A 17,201-nucleotide genomic window follows, 5' to 3' on the forward strand; every position below is an offset into this window, starting at 1 on the left:
TCCCAGGGCTCTGCGCACAGTAAGCGCTCAATAAAGACGACTGAATTGAGGGAAGGAATGATTCCCCCTCCTCTGGACTGGACTTCGGCCGCCTGGATTCTGATATACACGCCTAAACATAGAAGAAGGCGTCCCCGAATAAGTGGGGAAAGCTAAGAGCGCCTTTGACCACCGTCATTTGGGGGGGAAAAAAAAGAGGGGAAAGCCCCGAGGTGATCCAGAGGAGCAAAGAGGGGAAATAATAATAATAATATTTGTTAAGCGCTTACTATGTGCGAAGCACTGTTCTAAGCGCTGGGAGGGAGGATACAAGTTGATCAGGTGGTCCCACAGTCTTGATCCCCATTTTACAGATGAGGGAATTGAGGCACAGAGAAGTTCAGTGACTCGCCCAAAGTCACACAGCAGAGCTGGGATTAGAACCCAGCACCTCCGAGCCCCAAGCCCTCACTCTTGCCGCTGAGCCACGCTGCTTCTCATAATCAATCGTCAATAATAATGGTATTTGTGAAGCGCTTACTAGGTGCCAGGCACCATACTGAGCGCCGGGGTGGAGGCAAGCAAATCGGGTCGGACGGTCCCCGCCCCCCCATGGGGCTCACAGTCTTAATCCTCATTTTACAGCTGAGGAAACTGAGGCCCAGGGGAGTGAAGTGACTCGCCCAAGGTCACACGGCAGACAAGCGGCTGAATTGGGATTAGAACCCATGACCTGCGGACTCCTAGGCTTCTGCTCTCTAGCCACGACGCCTTGCTACTTCTTAAGCGCTTAGTACAGTGCTCTGCACACAGTAAGCGCTTAATAAATACGATTGATTGATTGATTGATTGATTGCTTCTGGGGCTTGGGAAAGCTCCCAAAAGATCCAGAGGAGATAATAGAGGGGAAAGGGGGCGACACTCCGGAGAATTCCTGCTGTGTAGATTTAAGCGCTTAGTACAGTGCTCTGTACACAGTAAGCGCTCAATAAATACGATTGATTGATTGATTGATTGATTGATTGATTGATTGCTTCTGGGGCTTGGGAAAGCTCCCAAAAGATCCAGAGGAGATAATAGAGGAGAAAGGGGGCGACACTCCGGAGAATTCCTGCTGTGTAGATTTAAGCGCTTAGTACAGTGCTCTGTACACAGTAAGCGCTCAATAAATACGACTGAATAACTGTCCGGGACCCATTTAAAAAGCGATGTAACTAGGGAATACGCAGCTGTCAGGGCTACGTTTTCGCAAACGTCCAAACAGAACCGTAGTGGACAAGTGAGTATTTTGAATTTCAATCAATCAATCAGTCGTATTTATTGAGCACTTACTGTGTGCAGAGCACTGTACTAAGCGCTTGGGAAGTACAAGTTGGCAACATATAGAGACGGTCCCTACCCAACAGTGGGCTCACAGTCTAGAAGGGGGAGACAGAGAACAAAACCAAACATACTAACAAAATAAAATAAATAGAATAGATATGTACAAATAAAATAAATAGAGTAATAAATATGTACAGACATATATACATATATATATAGGTGAAATTTCAGTGAAACCTTTGATAAACTGTTTACCTCAGTTAACCGTGTTTGCTGTTGTAACCTCCATTTCCAAAACCACCGGAGCAACAACCACAATTGGTGTCTAACCATTTCCACACCCTGGAGTTGAACTCGGTGTACAACGTATCCGTGGAGGTGCAATTATACGTGGATAACGAGGAAATGTTGAAAGCCTGTTTGTGGGCTGTGCTAATTTCTAAAGCATTGCTTCCGTCTGATCCTGACTCCGATCATTTTTTTCAGTTTTAATTTTCTGTAGGAGAATCTTGGAGCTGAAATACCGAGATGCAAACTCACCTATTTTACCTTGTGTGCCCGCGTTTTTAACATCTGAATTTCAGACTCGAATCTCAGCCCAAAAATATACCGAGAGAAAATATCGCCCCAGTTTCAGGACTAATTTCAAGACTTTTTCCGGGGGAACTTTCCTGATCACATGAGATGGTAACGGCCGTTTTCAATCCCAGATCATACATTTTAAGGATCTGTGAAGACCAGATTTACGGAGAAGTGAGAGAATATATTTGAGACCTAGGGAGAGAGGTGTTCAACTCTCTTCAGATCTACCCAGTACATCATCTTTGCTGCTGAAGATGATCTTAGCTTGATCTGGGACATTAAATGTCCTTATCCAGTAGTATTAGTATTAGTAGTAAATACTAGTATTTAATAAGCAGCCACTGGGTGCTTGGAAAATGCGAGACAAAAAGTAAGATGCACCATATCCACAAGCGTTTACACTAACAGGGAACATTACCTGGATTATGTGAAAATGAAATAAGCGGTGAAGGCACTTGGAGTTTGTTATGATAATACTGTGTTAAACGCTGGGGTAGATGCCGGATAATCAAACAGGAAAATCTGAGAAAGGTGACGTGTAAATTTAAGATAACCGTATTGACTACGGCTATTAGGATTTAAGAACGCTTCCTTTGTATCCATTATTTGAAGGGATGGGGCATAGCGTGCACTCAGATTTTTCTCTTTTATTATGGAGTTTGTTAAGACCTTACTTCGTGGCAGGCACTGGACTGGACTGGACTTTCCGCTGCTTTCTTGACCATTCCACCGTACCTGACCAGAGCGCTTGCTGAAGAAGCCTATTTTTCAGATAATAATAATAATGATGGCGTTTATTAAATGCTTACTATGTGCAAAGCACTGTATTAAGCACTTACTCTGTGCAAAGCACCGTTCTAAGTGCTGGGGAGGTTACAAGGTGATCAGTTGTCCCACATGGGGCTCACAGTCTTAATCCCCATTTTACAGATGAGGTAACGGAGGCCCAGAGAAGTTAAGTGACTTGCCCAAGGTCACCCAGCTGACAAAATTGGTGGAGTGAGGATTTGAACCCATGACCTCCGACTCCAAAGCCGGTGTTCTTTCCACTGAGCCACGCTGCTTCTCAGATGTTACTTGATTAGAAGATGTCCACCTCTTGAAATCTGTATTTCTCTCTTTTTGGCACGAACTTGGCCCTGGCCCAGTATCATTACTGGTAAGTTATCAACACCAGGTATGCACCAAAAAAGCGATAGTAGTATAGTATCAGCTAAAACAACCGATTACATAATTCCAGATCCCCACCTTTGTCATTTGGGGGGGAAGGTTTATTTTGAGTCTTTGCAACCCTCATTACGTAGTAAGCGTTCAATAAATACCATTGATTGAGTATGCTGAATATTAATATTCGGCATTCACCAGAGAAGGAACTGGAGAGGTTCCAGAGATCAGTGATGTGCCCTGGATAGTTTGGCACAGAAATTCAAACCCGTCCTACACAAGGAGTCACCGTAGTTGCTGCGATAGCTTGCAAGCTGGCCCAGGAGGGGCTGCATCATAGTGGACAGATTTAGGTTTAGAGCAAAATGAAGCCCATTTAGCTTCTTCCTAGAGATCATTCCTCCCTCCGGGTCAGGGAATAGGTACTTTCTATGAGATTTCCTTGACCTCTCAGTTTAACTTTGCAAACAAGTGCTCCAACTACATTGTAGGAGCAGAATTTTGTATTTTAGAGAATAATAAGAATGATAATGTTGGTATTTGTTAAGCGCTTACTATGTGCAAAGCTCTGTTCTAAGCGCTGGGGTAGATACGAGGTAATCAGGTTGTCCCACGGGGGGCTCACAGTCTTCATCCCCGTTTTACAGATGAGGGAACTGAGGCACAGGGAAGATAAGGGACTTGCCCAAAGTCACACAGCTGACAAGTGGCGGAGCCGGGATTTGAACACACGGCCTCTGACTCCAAAGCCCGGGCTCTTTCCACTGAGCCACACTGCTCCCAGAGAAACGAGTTTAACCACAGTATGTGCTTCCACTCTATGTTGTGGCTAGAATGCTCTTGCCAAATTAAGGCATATCTTTCTACTCAGTTGCTTCCCCTAATGGTAATTTATTTTAATAATAATGGCACTTATTAAGCGCTTACTATATGCAAAGCACTGTTCTAAGCGCTGGGGAGGTAACAAGGTGATCAGGTTGTCCCACGGGGGGGTCACAGTCTTAATCCCCGTTTTACAGCTGAGGTCACTGAGGCCCAGAGAAGTTAAGTGACTTGCCCAAAGTCACACAGCTGACAAGTGGAAGAGCCAGGATTAGAACCCAGGACCTCTAACTCCCAAGGCCGGGCTCTTTCCACTGAGCCACACTGCTTCTACCCCCGGCTACTTAGACTGTGAGCCCTGTGTGGGACAAGGGCTGTGTCTGACCCGATTATATTTGTATTAACCCCAGCACTTACTACAACGCTAGACCCGTAGTAAGAGTTTAACAAACACCACAATTATTTTTATTATTATCACTGGCCGGGCACCAGTACTGTATAGTGAATACAGGGTTGAGCCAAATCCACCAAGATCATAAATACACCCACATTGCACAGATTTATGCCCTATATGGTAAACAGATTGAGACTGAATAAAAATCACTTTTAGGAGGCCCTATATTTCTGAAGTTCAACTCGAGATAGGATTCTTTTTCTGGCGGGGAAGCTGTAGGACTCTGAGTCCTTTTGTCTTTAACAATAACATAGCAAGAGAGAAGCAGCATGGCCTAGTGGGAAGAACATGGGCTTGGGAGTCTGAAGACCTGGGTTCTAATTCACGCTCTGCCATCTGATTGCTGTGTGACCTTGGGCAAGTCGCTTAACTTCTCTGTGCCTCAGTTCTCCTGTTCTGTTCTCCCTCCTGCTTAGGGTGTGAGCCCCATGAGGGACAAGGACTATGCCCAACCTAGTTAACTTGTCTCTACCTCAGTGTTTAGAACAGTGTTTTATGCATAGTAAGCGCATAACAAATAGCATTTTAAAAATTACCTTCTGTGTTTACCACAGTGCCTGAGGAAGAGGGGAGGGAGAGGAATCCAGAGGAAGCAATCCTTACTTTGAAGTTTTGAGCAGGTAATTCAAACAAATTCAATAAAATAAGTCAAAATTAAACACAATTTTTCTTTTTTTTTCAAAAACAACTATTTTTATATCTTTGCTGCCTTATGGGAAAAATTCTGTACACTTTCTGCTTTTTGCTTATTCATTTTTGATTTTTACTTTAATTAGTGTTTTATGCTATTCTGCTTAACACCGCTATTTTATTCTTATAACACTCCTCCCTACCAAGAATTTCAAAAGTTTGCTGCAATTATAACTGTATCTTGTATTTCTACAACTCGAGGGAGCTCAAACCTTTTTCAGACATTATCAATCAATCAATCGTATTTATTGAGCGCTTACTGTGTGCAGAGCACTGTACTAAGCGCTTGGGAAGTACAAGTTGGCAACACATAGAGACGGGAAGGAAGTTTGTTGTGGGTAGGGAATGTGTCTACCCACTCTGTTTTTCCCACTCCCAAGCACTTAGTCCAGTGCTCTGCGTTCAGTAAGCACTCAATACATTTGATTAATTGTTCTGAGAGGTAAGGGCATGTGTGTTGCAAGGAAAGCAGGTGGGGAGGCCCTTTGGTTTTGCGACTGCTCGAGGATGAAGACTGCGAGCCCTGTGTGGGACAGGGACTGTATCCAACCAGATTTGGTCTTATCCATCCCAGAGCTTAGCACAGTGTCTGGCACATAGTAAATGTTTACCAAGTACCATTATTATCATTATTATCATTATTATTATTATTATTATTATTAGGACAGAACCTGGAATAGGTCCTCTGACTCTCAGATCCAAGCTCTTTCCACTAGGCCGTGCCATTTCCGTGCCATTTCAAGCGCTTAGTACAGTGCTCTGCACACAGTAAGCGCTCAATAAATACGATTGATTGATTGATTGATTTCCCCAGATCTCGTTATAAGTTCTGAGACCAAGGGCTGTGCTGTGCAGAAGGCTGGGTTCTAGAAGCAGGAGAGATCTCTTCTCCAAATCCCTCCTCTAACATCACCACTCAAGCGTTCCAGGGGACGATTGATTCATTAATTCAGTGATGGGAGAGATGCTGGTATTTGGAATCCAGCCGCCCCCCCCCCCACCTTCTAATTAATCACTGCCGATGCGCAATGTAAGTGGGAACTCAGAATACAAAGAGTGAGTATGTGCTGAAAAAACAGACTATCTGCAGCAGTACAGTTATGGGGAGGGATGGGGAGGACCAAAACCACTTCAACATTAGCCAAATCTCACTCTGCATTTCTAAATAAGGCATTTTAGGGGCCCTACATTAATAAAGCTGTTTAACTTTTGTACAGCATCTTAAAGTGGGAGAAAATATGCGTGGTACAAGGTTAGGGGTAAAGTCACAATTGTCGTTATTTGTGATGACTTTAACTGTGTTTTCTTGGAAAGTACGGGAAAACAGAAACCGAGAGTCAGTAACAGAGTGACTCCAAGCCAGTGCATCCAAATCTATATTTAGCTCTTGCTCTAATATTATCTACCGACGCGGTCCCACCCCTTCTTCGGGGGGAGTTGTAGGGAGGGATCGTGAGGATGTAAAGGGAATTTCCAGTAAGGAAAACCCCCTAGAGAGATGGGAATGAAGAGATAGGGGAATCCCCCAGAAGTTCAAGGAGTTGACTTTCATTTCTGTGTAGTTCCCAGGTTCTCTCTTTCAAACCTTTTGTAAGGAGTCCAGGAAAAAAAAAAAATGACTCTATTCGATTTATGCAGCAAGGATGATGGCTTTCCGAAACTTCTGTCCACCCGTCAAGAATGTTCATCCAATGAATAGCGATCCAGGATCGGGGAAGCATAAAGACTGGGGGAAGATCTAATTGTGGGAAGTAAGGGGGAGATGAGGAGAGCTGGATTTTCCACCACCGTTTCTCCCCTGGTCCTACTCCCCTCCGCAGCCAAGTTCCATTTAGCTGGCTCTCTCCAGCCGACTGTCCTTCTGCCTGCAATCTTGGAAGTTCCCTCCATGGACAGACCCGTCCCACCACCCAAAAGTGTCTGGGTGAGTGAATGGTGTCACAGAGACTTGCAGAGCAAACAGAGCTGCCTGTAGAGAGGGAGGGCAAATTAATTTATTTGCGGGGATCCCCCGCAACAAAGTAGCGTGGCCTAGTGGATAGAACACAGGGCTGGGAGACCGAAGGACCTGGGTTCTGATCCCAGCTCTGCCACTTTTCTGCTGCGGGAACTTGGGTAAGTCACTTCCCCCTCTCATCATCATCATCAATCGTATTTATTGAGCGCTTACTATGTGCAGAGCACTGTACTAAGCGCTTGGGAAGTACAAATTGGCAACATATAGAGACAGTCCCTACCCAACAGTGGGCTCACAGTCTAAAAGGGGGAGACAGAGAACAAAACCAAACATACTAACAAAATAAAATCAATAGAATAGATATGTACAAATAAAATAAATAAATAAATAGAGTAAAAAATATGTACAAACATATATACATATGTGCTGTGGGGAAGGGAAGGAGGTAAGATGGGGGGGATGGAGAGGGGGACGAGGGGGAGAGGAAGGAAGGGGCTCAGTCTGGGAAGGCCTCCTGGAGGAGGTGAGCTCTCAGCAGGGCCTTGAAGGGAGGAGGAGAGCTAGCTTGGCGGATGGGCAGAGGGAGGGCATTCTGGGCCCGGAGGATGACGTGGGCCGGGGGTCGATGGCGGGACAGGCGAGAACGAGGTACGGTGAGGAGATTAGCGGCGACTATAAGCTTGTTGCGGGCAGGGACCGTGACTGCCAATTCTGTTGTATTGTACTCTCCCAAACCCTTAGTATAGTTAGTGCTCAATAAAAACCATTGATTGATTGATTGACTCCTCTGTGCCTCAGTTACTACATCCATAAAATGGGGATTAATAATAATAATGGCATTTATTAAGTGCTTACTGTGTACATATTTATTACTCTATTTATTTATTTTACTTGTACATATCAATTCTATTTATTTTATTTTGTTAGTATGTTTGGTTTTGTTCTCTGTCTCCCCCTTTTAGACTGTGAGCCCACTGTCGGGTAGGGAATGTCTCTATATGTTGCCAACTTGTACTTCCCATGCGCTTAGTACAGTGCTCTGCACACAGTAAGCGCTCAATAAATACGATTGATGATGATGATGATGATGTAAAGCACTGTTCTAAGCACTGGGGAGGTTACAAGGTGATCAGGTTGTACCATGGGGGCTCATAGTCTTAATCCCCATTTTACAGATGAGGTAACTGAGGCACAGAGAAGTGAAGTGATTTGCCCAAAGTCACACAGCTGACAAGTGGCGGAGCTGGGATTTGAACCCATGACCTCTGACTCCAAAGCCCGCACTCTTTCTGGGAACCCCATGTGGGGCATGGAGTGTGTCCAATCTGTCTACCCCAGCACTTAGTGCAGTGCCCGGCACACAGTAGAAGACCATCTCTGTGCTTGGAACCGCCTTTGGTTGCATGTGGACTTCTAAAAGAGACAGGTTCCGGTGAATGGGTACAAAGGATCAGCCTTTTCTGGATTCTGCCACTTGGGAAGCTCTATTTCTAGTGATACATACTGGACTGCAATTAGATAGTTTATCACAGAAATTTTAGGGGTTTGTCTGTAGAGGAGTTAGGGAGAGAACGTCATTTCCCTCCTCTAATGAGTTATTTATTTTCCCTTTCCACTAAATGTTTAGAATCATAGGTGTGAAGAGACTCAATGGACCTAATGGACATGTCAACACCCAATTGACATGTTCTCTGCCCATTTCTAAACTGTACTAAATAATAAATCAATTCATCAGTGGTATTTATTGAGCACTTACTGTGTGCAGAGCACTGCATTAAGTGCTTGAGAGAGCATAATACAAGACTTGGTAGATGTATTCCCTGTCCACAGCAAGCTTACAGTTTATAATCATATAATCATATTAAATGGGATCATTTATATGTGGGCTTTTCACTCCCACAGAGTGAAGTATCGTTTTAAGGGTAATGTTCTAGGAATGCTCTGAGCTCCGTGAAAATAGCACACATTTATTAATGTCAGCTATAATTGAATGCTTTTTCACATCTGTGAAGCTTCCTTGGTAATCACTCAGCCTGTTCTCCGACAGAGACCACAAGGGTGGAGGAGGGAAAGAAGTGTGGGGTGTTTCTGTCAGCGCAGTTCCTTATCTGTTCAGCACAGGGTGCTCTTGCCTTCTGATAATTAAGAAGGGGTCAAGCAGTCTTGAATTGGGGGATTTTTCTTTTTCTAAAACCACTAAATAAAGTTCAGCTATATCTACTAAAGGAAGGAGGTGGAAAAAATGCAATAGTTGCTCGATAGAGGTCTGTGGAGTCAACAGTGTCAGAACCGGCATTGGGTTAATTAGGGAAGGAAAAATGATGGGAAGACTGAATACCCACCCCAGTCCCAGCCCCGCCCTGATAACTGGATCTAGATCCATATCGTGGAAAGCAGTGGGGGAATAAAAACAATTCCATCTTAGATTTTCAAGCAGTGTCTTTCTTCTTAAGAACTCATAATGTTTTCCTATTATTGGTAGTGCATGGAGTTTGGACAGCATTGTATCCCAGATTTGGAGAGTAAATGATTAAAATCACAAAGCGGTAGCCAAGGCAAGCTTAGAATTCAGATGCCAACCTCTAAATCACCAGATTTTCACTGGATGAAACCAACTCCACTTTTTGCCCCCCAAAACCCAGGCTTGCTCCGTCTCTGGTCATTGGTTGTGATGAGACGATCAACTCCTCCTTACTTGCCTATTTTCTCACTGAAACTGGATTTGGGTTAAGCATTGGGGAGGGAACAATATCTCGGTTTTTGGCCTCTGTTGGGTTGGGAATTGATTGCCTTTCATTGTCCCTGGAGATAAATCTAGTGTATATATCCATCAGAGCAGCATTTTAAAAAAAATCAGTCCCATGCTCTTATTAGGGTATGCTGATTCTACACACCTTGCATTCCTGTGAGAGGTGGTCCTTCTCCCTGGCAATGGCAGCCAGGGAGGAAGGAGGCTGTCCTGGTAATCTGGTGGACCTTGTGCGAGCCCAAAATCCTAATGGCATCAGAATTCAGCTTCTTCCTACCCTGCACTCCCGTATGGGGTAGAACTTCTCCCTGGCCATAGTAGACAGAGAAAGAAGTCCATTAAATGAGGGAGGGAGAGAATGAGAGAGAAAAGAAGGAGAGAGGAGAGAGAAGGGAGGGAGAAAGACAGGAGAGAGAAGAAAGGGAGGGTAGAGGAGGGTAAAGGGGATAGAGGAGGAAGAGAGAAGGGCAGCTGGGAGAGACAGGGAAGAATAGGGAGAGAGAAGGGAGGGGAGAGACAGGGAGGGAGATGGGATGCCCTCAAATCCCAGCAAAACCTGTCTTTAAACTCTCTTCCAAACATGACCTAAACAGAGGTGAGAAACGGGCCCTAGGAAGTTAGATCAAAGAGTTAAGGAGACATAAGGCTGTTATATGAAATTACAGGTTTGTCTGCTTCCAAGTCATTGCCTAGCCCTCCATATTTTCAGCACAAATGTAAAAATCAATGGTTCCTCCAAAGACTTTATATCTGTCCTAGAGGCTCCAATGATTATGTGTGGTGTTTGCAGACATTTCTAAATTGCATGGGATTAATGTGAGTTACTCGTCATATAGTAAGTTCCATCACCCGAGATTCACAAACTGGGTATGGAGAAAGGTTCGATAACTAAATGAAAAAAGCAGCAGGCTTAGGCTGTCTCCATTTAAGCATGGAAATGTCTTGGGAAGGAGTTAATAGCTAGGTCCTGGTAAGGATGTTCGCATCTAAACCCAGGGGAGGTTCTTTACTGAGAAACATCACATCAAATGTTTGCTTCCAACTGGCATGCTCTGTGTATTGAGAAGTTTTCTATTCCAAGCCGTTTGGAAGCTTGTCCACGTTAGCTCTTCCACTAGATTGTCAGCTCCTTAAGAGCAGGGGTCGTGCCTACCAACTCTATCGTACTCTCCCGAGCACTTAGTACAGTGCTGTGTGCACTGTAAATGTTCAAAAATCACAACGGATGGATTAATTGGGTCATACTACCTCACGTTTATGCCATGTTTTGCCTTCAACTCCTTAGCTCTGTGTAGAAGAACATTATGGAAGGACTCTAAGCTCATGGTGGACAAGGAACATCTGCCACCTCTGTTACATTATACTCTCCCAAGTGCTTAGTACAGTGCTCTGCACACAGTAAGCACTCAATAAAAACGATTGAATGAATGGATCACTTTAGATCGAACAATACAGTAGTCTTGAAAAAAATTGCCCTGTAGACCCAATGACAGGGCGTACACATTCTAGGTCTTTTGTATCCTAAGAAGACATTTCCCTATTTTCCCACGGGATCACTAGGAGCAGAGACAGGACTGTGTTCATCCACCAGCCCTTTTCTCTAAGTCGTTCACTTGTCTCTGACCACCTCTCCCCACAGCAATCAAAATAAGATAAGAAAAAGAAAAAATATCAGGTCTGACATCCAGTTGAACTCACCCATTTAGATAAAACCTGGCTCAAATCGCTTGCTCAGAGGATTCAAAACTGAACAATTTCAAATCAGCCAAATGAGTTCCACAGAGATGGTCTCTGTGTAACAAAGCTCTATATAAACTATATATACTTCTATAGAGAGAGAGAAGCAGCGTGGTTTAGTGGAAAGAGCCCGCAGCGAGGTTTAGTGGAAAGAGCCCGGGCTTGGGAGTCAGGGGTCGTGGGTTCAAATCCTGGCTCCGTCACTTGTCACTTGGGCAAACCACTTCACTTCTCTGGGCCTCAGTGACCTCATCTGTAAAATGGGGATTAAGATTGGGAGACCCACTTGGGACAACCTGAATAACTTGTATCTCCCCCAGCACTTAGAACAGTGATTGGCACATAGTAAGCGCTTAACAAATACCATCATCGTCATCAACCCATCATGATCTGCAGCCAATGGCAATTCATAACAAGATGCAACATTCCAAGTAATCTTATTGTTTACCTTAGCACAGGAGTGGCCAAGAGTGGAACTGAGACATGATATGGTTGAAAGTCACAGATTCCCAAAACCTGGAGTGGTGAGCAGGCACTGATGGAGTAGAGGCGGGTGGCGATGGTAAGCAGGAGCCAGCTGGGCCAGAGGCATGAACATCGCAGCGAGAGCTAGAGCAGCAACATTAGCCCGTACTAAATGTTTGGGAGAGTACAATACAACAGAGTTGGAATAATAAATAATAAACCACGAGAAGCACAAGGGAAGAAGAGCTGCTTGTGCCTGTGAGCTGAAGTGTGGCCACCCCTAGAATGTGTTTAGTCCCTACCTTCCCCTGTAGATTACAACTTTATTAAACTCTCCTAAGCACTGAGTACAGTGCTCTGCACAGAATCTGTACTCAATAAATGCCACTAACTTCTTAAAAATCATTCAAATCCTCAGAACTTTTTTCTGCACCAGTGCTGTCCCTGGATGGAGAGTATGAGTTCTATGTTTATTATCATTCTTACTTGCACAAGGCCCGCTTTCTTTCAGCTTCTGGACTGGCGGATTGAGTTCAAAGATTTCTTAGTTACAAGGATTACTCCAGCTCACGGTCACTGCAACCATAGAATTAAAAGTCATTCAAATCCTCAGAACTTTTTTCTGCCATCTCCTCTTTTACCAGTGCTATCCCCGGGTGGAGAATGTGATTTCTATGTTTATTATCATTCTTGCTTGCACAAGGCCTGCTTTCTTTCAACTCCTGGACTGGCGGATTGAGTTCAAAGATTTCTTGGTTTCAAGAGTTGCTCCAGGTCACGATCACTGCGACCATAGGAAAGATATTTGGACAAAAAGTGATATTTGGACAAAAGGAGCTTCAATAAGTCTCATAACCCCTCCCACCTTCTTTCACTACTCACATCGGTTGGCAGATCCTACAGTGAGCTTGGGCCTGGGAGACAGAAGGACCTGGGTTCTAATCCTTGCTTCACCACATGTCTGCTGTGAGAACTTGGGCAAGTCGCTTCACTTCTCTGGGCCTCAGTTACCTCATCTGGAAAGTGGGGATTAAGAGCGTGAGGCCTCATGTGAGACGGGAACTGTGTCCAGCCCCATTACCTTGCATCAACCCCAGGGCTCAGAACAGTGCCTGCCACATAGTAAGGCTTAATAAATATCACATCATTAAGCTCTTCGATAAGGAACCTAGATTAGAAAGAGGGTAGGCTACTCCATGTTGCAGCTTCTGATAAATCCCCTTAGGCACACAATTGAAATACATTTTAAACCTTCAGTAGTTGATAGCATCAGAGCCCTTCGTTTTGAGATTCTGTTGACAAAGAACTTGAAATCATTGCTACTTCCTATTAGAGAAGGGAAATCCCCCACTAAATCCAGGATCGCCAAATGTTAATTATCCGGCGTGCAGAACATAATAATAATAATAATGATGGCATTTATTAAGCGCTTACTATGTGCAAAACACTGTTCTAAGCACTGGGGAGGTTACAAGGTGATTAGGTTGTCCCATGGGGGGCTCACAGTCTTCATCCCCATTTTACAGATGAGGTAACTGAGGCCCAGAGAAGTTAAGTGACTTGCCCAAAGTCACACAGCTGACAGTTGGCGGAGCTAGGATTTGAACCCATGACCTCTGACTCTAAAGCCCGTGCTCTTTCCACTGAGCCACGCTGCTTCTCTAACAATAATAATGATAATGATGATGGTATTTATGAAGCCCCAAGCACAGGAGTAGCTACAACATAGTCGAATCACTGTCCCTATCCCACATGGTGCGCATGGTCAGAGAGAGAAAAACAGGCATCTAATCCCCATTTTACAGGTGAAAAAACTGAGAAACAGAATGCTAATCCTCATTTGACAGATGAGAAACCTGAGCACAGAGTGGCTAAGTGTCTGTGTGTCACCTCGGACATGTCACTTTACTTCTCTGTGCCTCAGTTTTGAGATGGACAGAGATTTGTAGGTACTCCAGTGCTCTGTAAGTGCTTAATACATTCCATCAACGTCGTTATTATTATGATCTGCATGCTTGGATCTTGGATCTACCCCAGTGTTAAGCAAACTAGTGCTCAGTAAATATGACAAATACGCTCTTGTCATCTGTTCAGGGTAGCAGCGTGAACTAGGGGGTAGAGTACAGGCCTGAGAGTCAGCAGGACCTCGGTTCTCATTTTGGCTCTGCCACGTGTGACCTTGGGCAAATCACTTCTCTAGGCCTCAGTTTCCACATCTGGAAAATGGGGATTAAGACTTTGAGCCCCATGTGGGACAGAGACTGTGTCCAACCTGATTAGCGTCTATCTGCCGCAGTGCTTAGAACAGTGGTGGACACATAGTAAGGGCTTAACAAACGTCATCATCATTATTATTATTATTTCCTGGACACTTAGATATATTTTTCTGTAGTTTGTTCTAGGGATATTTTTCCAAGATTCTCTTCTTCTGGGGACCTCCTTTGGCCCCTCTGCCCCTCCTGCTCAATTGCTGAGCTCTGGAAGTGATGGCATTGGGGTGGAGCGTTCACAGCCCTTCTCACCCCTCCATGCGGGAGAGTGTGTCCTGGTGACTCTCTTGTCTCCTGGTGGGGAGAATCAAGCTTAATAGAAAATGAACCATGAATCGGTTGACTTTGCCATCTGCTAAATACCGACTGTACTCGTCATTACACAAAAGTCATTCAGACTCACACAGCATCCTCAGGGGGTGGTAATTATAGTTTGAAAGGTGTGGAAGTAATTTAGATGGAAGCGCTCCTTACAGTGAACTCCTACTGATACAGCCAATCTGTTTAGACCATCTGCCTTAACACAGAAGATGATCCAATGACTGTTCTTGGATTTTGGGAGCAGAACTATATTGTAACCACTTTGGGTTCCAAATGCTTTTGTTTCTTGATAAGCAGTCAAAACATTTAAGGAAGCTCTGAGTAAATATCACGGATTGATTGGTGGATTAAGAACGACAGCATTTATTGATAACTTTAATTTCATTCATAAGAGAAGCAGCGTGGCTCAGTGGAAAGAGCACAGGCTTGGGAGTCAGAGGTCATGGGTTCAAATCCCGGCTCCGCCGATTGTCAGCAGTGTGACTTTGGGCAAGTCACTTAACTTCTCTGGGCCTCAGTTACCTCATCTGTAAAATGGGGATTAAGACTGTGAGCCCCACGTGGGACAACCTGATCACCTTGTATCCCCCCAGTGCTTAGAACAGTGCTTCACACATAGTAAGCATTTAACAAGTGCCATTATTATTATTATTATTATTTTTGCTAGTCCCATGAATACTGCAAATGTGAATTCTCACGAGCCCGTAAGAATGTGAAGTGATATAGCTATACAGTATCTTTGTGTATTAGTCATTTATTATTATTTACAGAGAGGAAATGGAGCATAGTCCAGGGGCAAAGTGGAGTTATGAAGTTTGTGTGTCTGGGGTTATCCCCATGCAAAAGACAAGAAAGGGAAAGGTTAAAGGGAAGTAGTGTGGTCTAATGGAAAGAGCACAGGACAAGGCAGAAGGAAACCCTGGTTCTCACCCCAACTCTGGCACTTACCTGCTGTATGACCTCGGGCAAGTCACTTAAATTCTCTGTGCCTCAGGTTCTGCATTTGTAAAATGGAGATAAATGCCTTCCTTAGATTGTGAGCCCCTTATGGGACAGGTACAGTGAATTAGCAGAGTATTTTTTGTCTACTCTGACACTTCCCCTCTAAGTGTCACACCTGGAGAATTTCCAGTACTCTACCAATCTTGGCTAAGGGAGGGAGAGTCAAGCAGAGGAATATCCATTCCATTCCTAGCTTGGGCAGTGGCTAATGAGTGGAAGGCAATCTGCTACAAGTCAAAATTCACCTGTGCTGGGCAGCAGCGGCACAGTAGAGAGTCGAGGGTGGAGACTCAAGTTTACTGTGCGGAAGGCGGCAATACTAAATCACTTCCATATTTTTACCAAGAAAACTCTATGGAGACACTACCAGAACAACTGCAGATGGAGTGGGGGGTGTTTGGGCAGAGATGTGTCCGTGGAGTCGCTATGGGTCGGAGACGACTTGACAACAAAAGATAAGTCCCTGACATTGATCACAGTGCTGGGCACATAGTAAGGGTTTAATAAATGTTGTAATTATTTTTATTAAAATGGAGTGTCCACTTGCTATGGGAGTTTGCAGTAAATACTAGACAGCAGGGTGACATGTGGCTGGAGGAATGAGGGAGATCTGCAAGGCAGATTAACAGGACATTACTTTGTGATCCAGGATCTCTGCCAGAAGTACCAGGATCTAGTTTGTGGTTTGAGCCATGGAATCAGGAGGATTGGGCAGCAAATAGCGATAGATCTGAAGCAGAGGAGACAGCTCCTAGCAGAAGAAACTTAGGGAATTGGGGTGTAGTTTCCTTCCTGCTAGAATGAACAGGGTGCCGGGGGGAAGGAGAAGGAGAAGGAGCTGGCGGGCTGGGTTAGCTAGTTTAGCATCCTCGAGTTGAGGAGAACGTGAGGGGTCTGGGGGAGAGAACTTGGGTCAGATTAGGAAAATTCACCCATTTTCTAAGTGCTGAGGTCGCAATCCCGACTTTGCATGGTATCAAACCGATGGCAGGAAGCTGAATTCCAAGCAGAGCATTCTTAGCGGGCTATGGCATCCTATTAACATCAACAAAAACTCCTAAAAATAAATATAAAGCAAGACCGTCCTTTCGCGGCCTGCTGGTATTGTTTATGGGCCCGGACTGACCCAAGGATTCTCAGAGATGTGTTGTCACTCCCTTCTTAGGAAAGAGAAGGTCCCCAGGAAGGGCCCACGTCTACCTCTACGTCCTCTATGGCATCTAGTGTAAAATGAGATAATATTTCACCTCAGTGAAGCATGACTTAGTCTTTAACGTTTTAATGATTACCATGTAGCAAACGAGTCTGCAGTCGAATCAGGCATTCACATTCAATAGTCCTTTTTCTCAGTCTCATCACTAAAAATACCCAGAGAGCAAATCTAATGTAATTTTTTTAAATGATGTTTCCAAATAAAAAAAAAAGTTCCCGAGCAATAGGGCACAAGAAGCAGACAGGGTATGTCTCTGGAACGATGATTTCTTTGACCTTAATCTGTCATTGGCAAAGCTTGCTGGCTGCACTGAATTAGCAGATGGATAATCGGATCCAGTCAAAATGACTTGTACAGTTAAGTGGTTTATTTTCTCATTTTCCTACAGTGACAGCCTTTAAGACCACAGCCTGCCTGGAAGAGCACATGCTTCCTTCTGTTTTTATTTATTTAGATATTACGTGGACCTGTTG

General features: G+C 44.4%; 1 non-coding gene across 1 annotated transcript; it reads left to right on the forward strand.

Moving 5' to 3' along the window:
* Window positions 1-15,612: 15,612 nt before the first annotated feature.
* On the forward strand, window positions 15,613-15,750 carry LOC119948980. Its single transcript, XR_005457079.1, has one exon. It is a non-coding gene; the product is annotated as a small nucleolar RNA SNORA7 (small nucleolar RNA).
* Window positions 15,751-17,201: the final 1,451 nt, after the last annotated feature.

Source organism: Tachyglossus aculeatus, chromosome X3 (assembly GCF_015852505.1).
Source record: "Tachyglossus aculeatus isolate mTacAcu1 chromosome X3, mTacAcu1.pri, whole genome shotgun sequence".
NCBI lineage: Eukaryota > Metazoa > Chordata > Mammalia > Monotremata > Tachyglossidae > Tachyglossus > Tachyglossus aculeatus.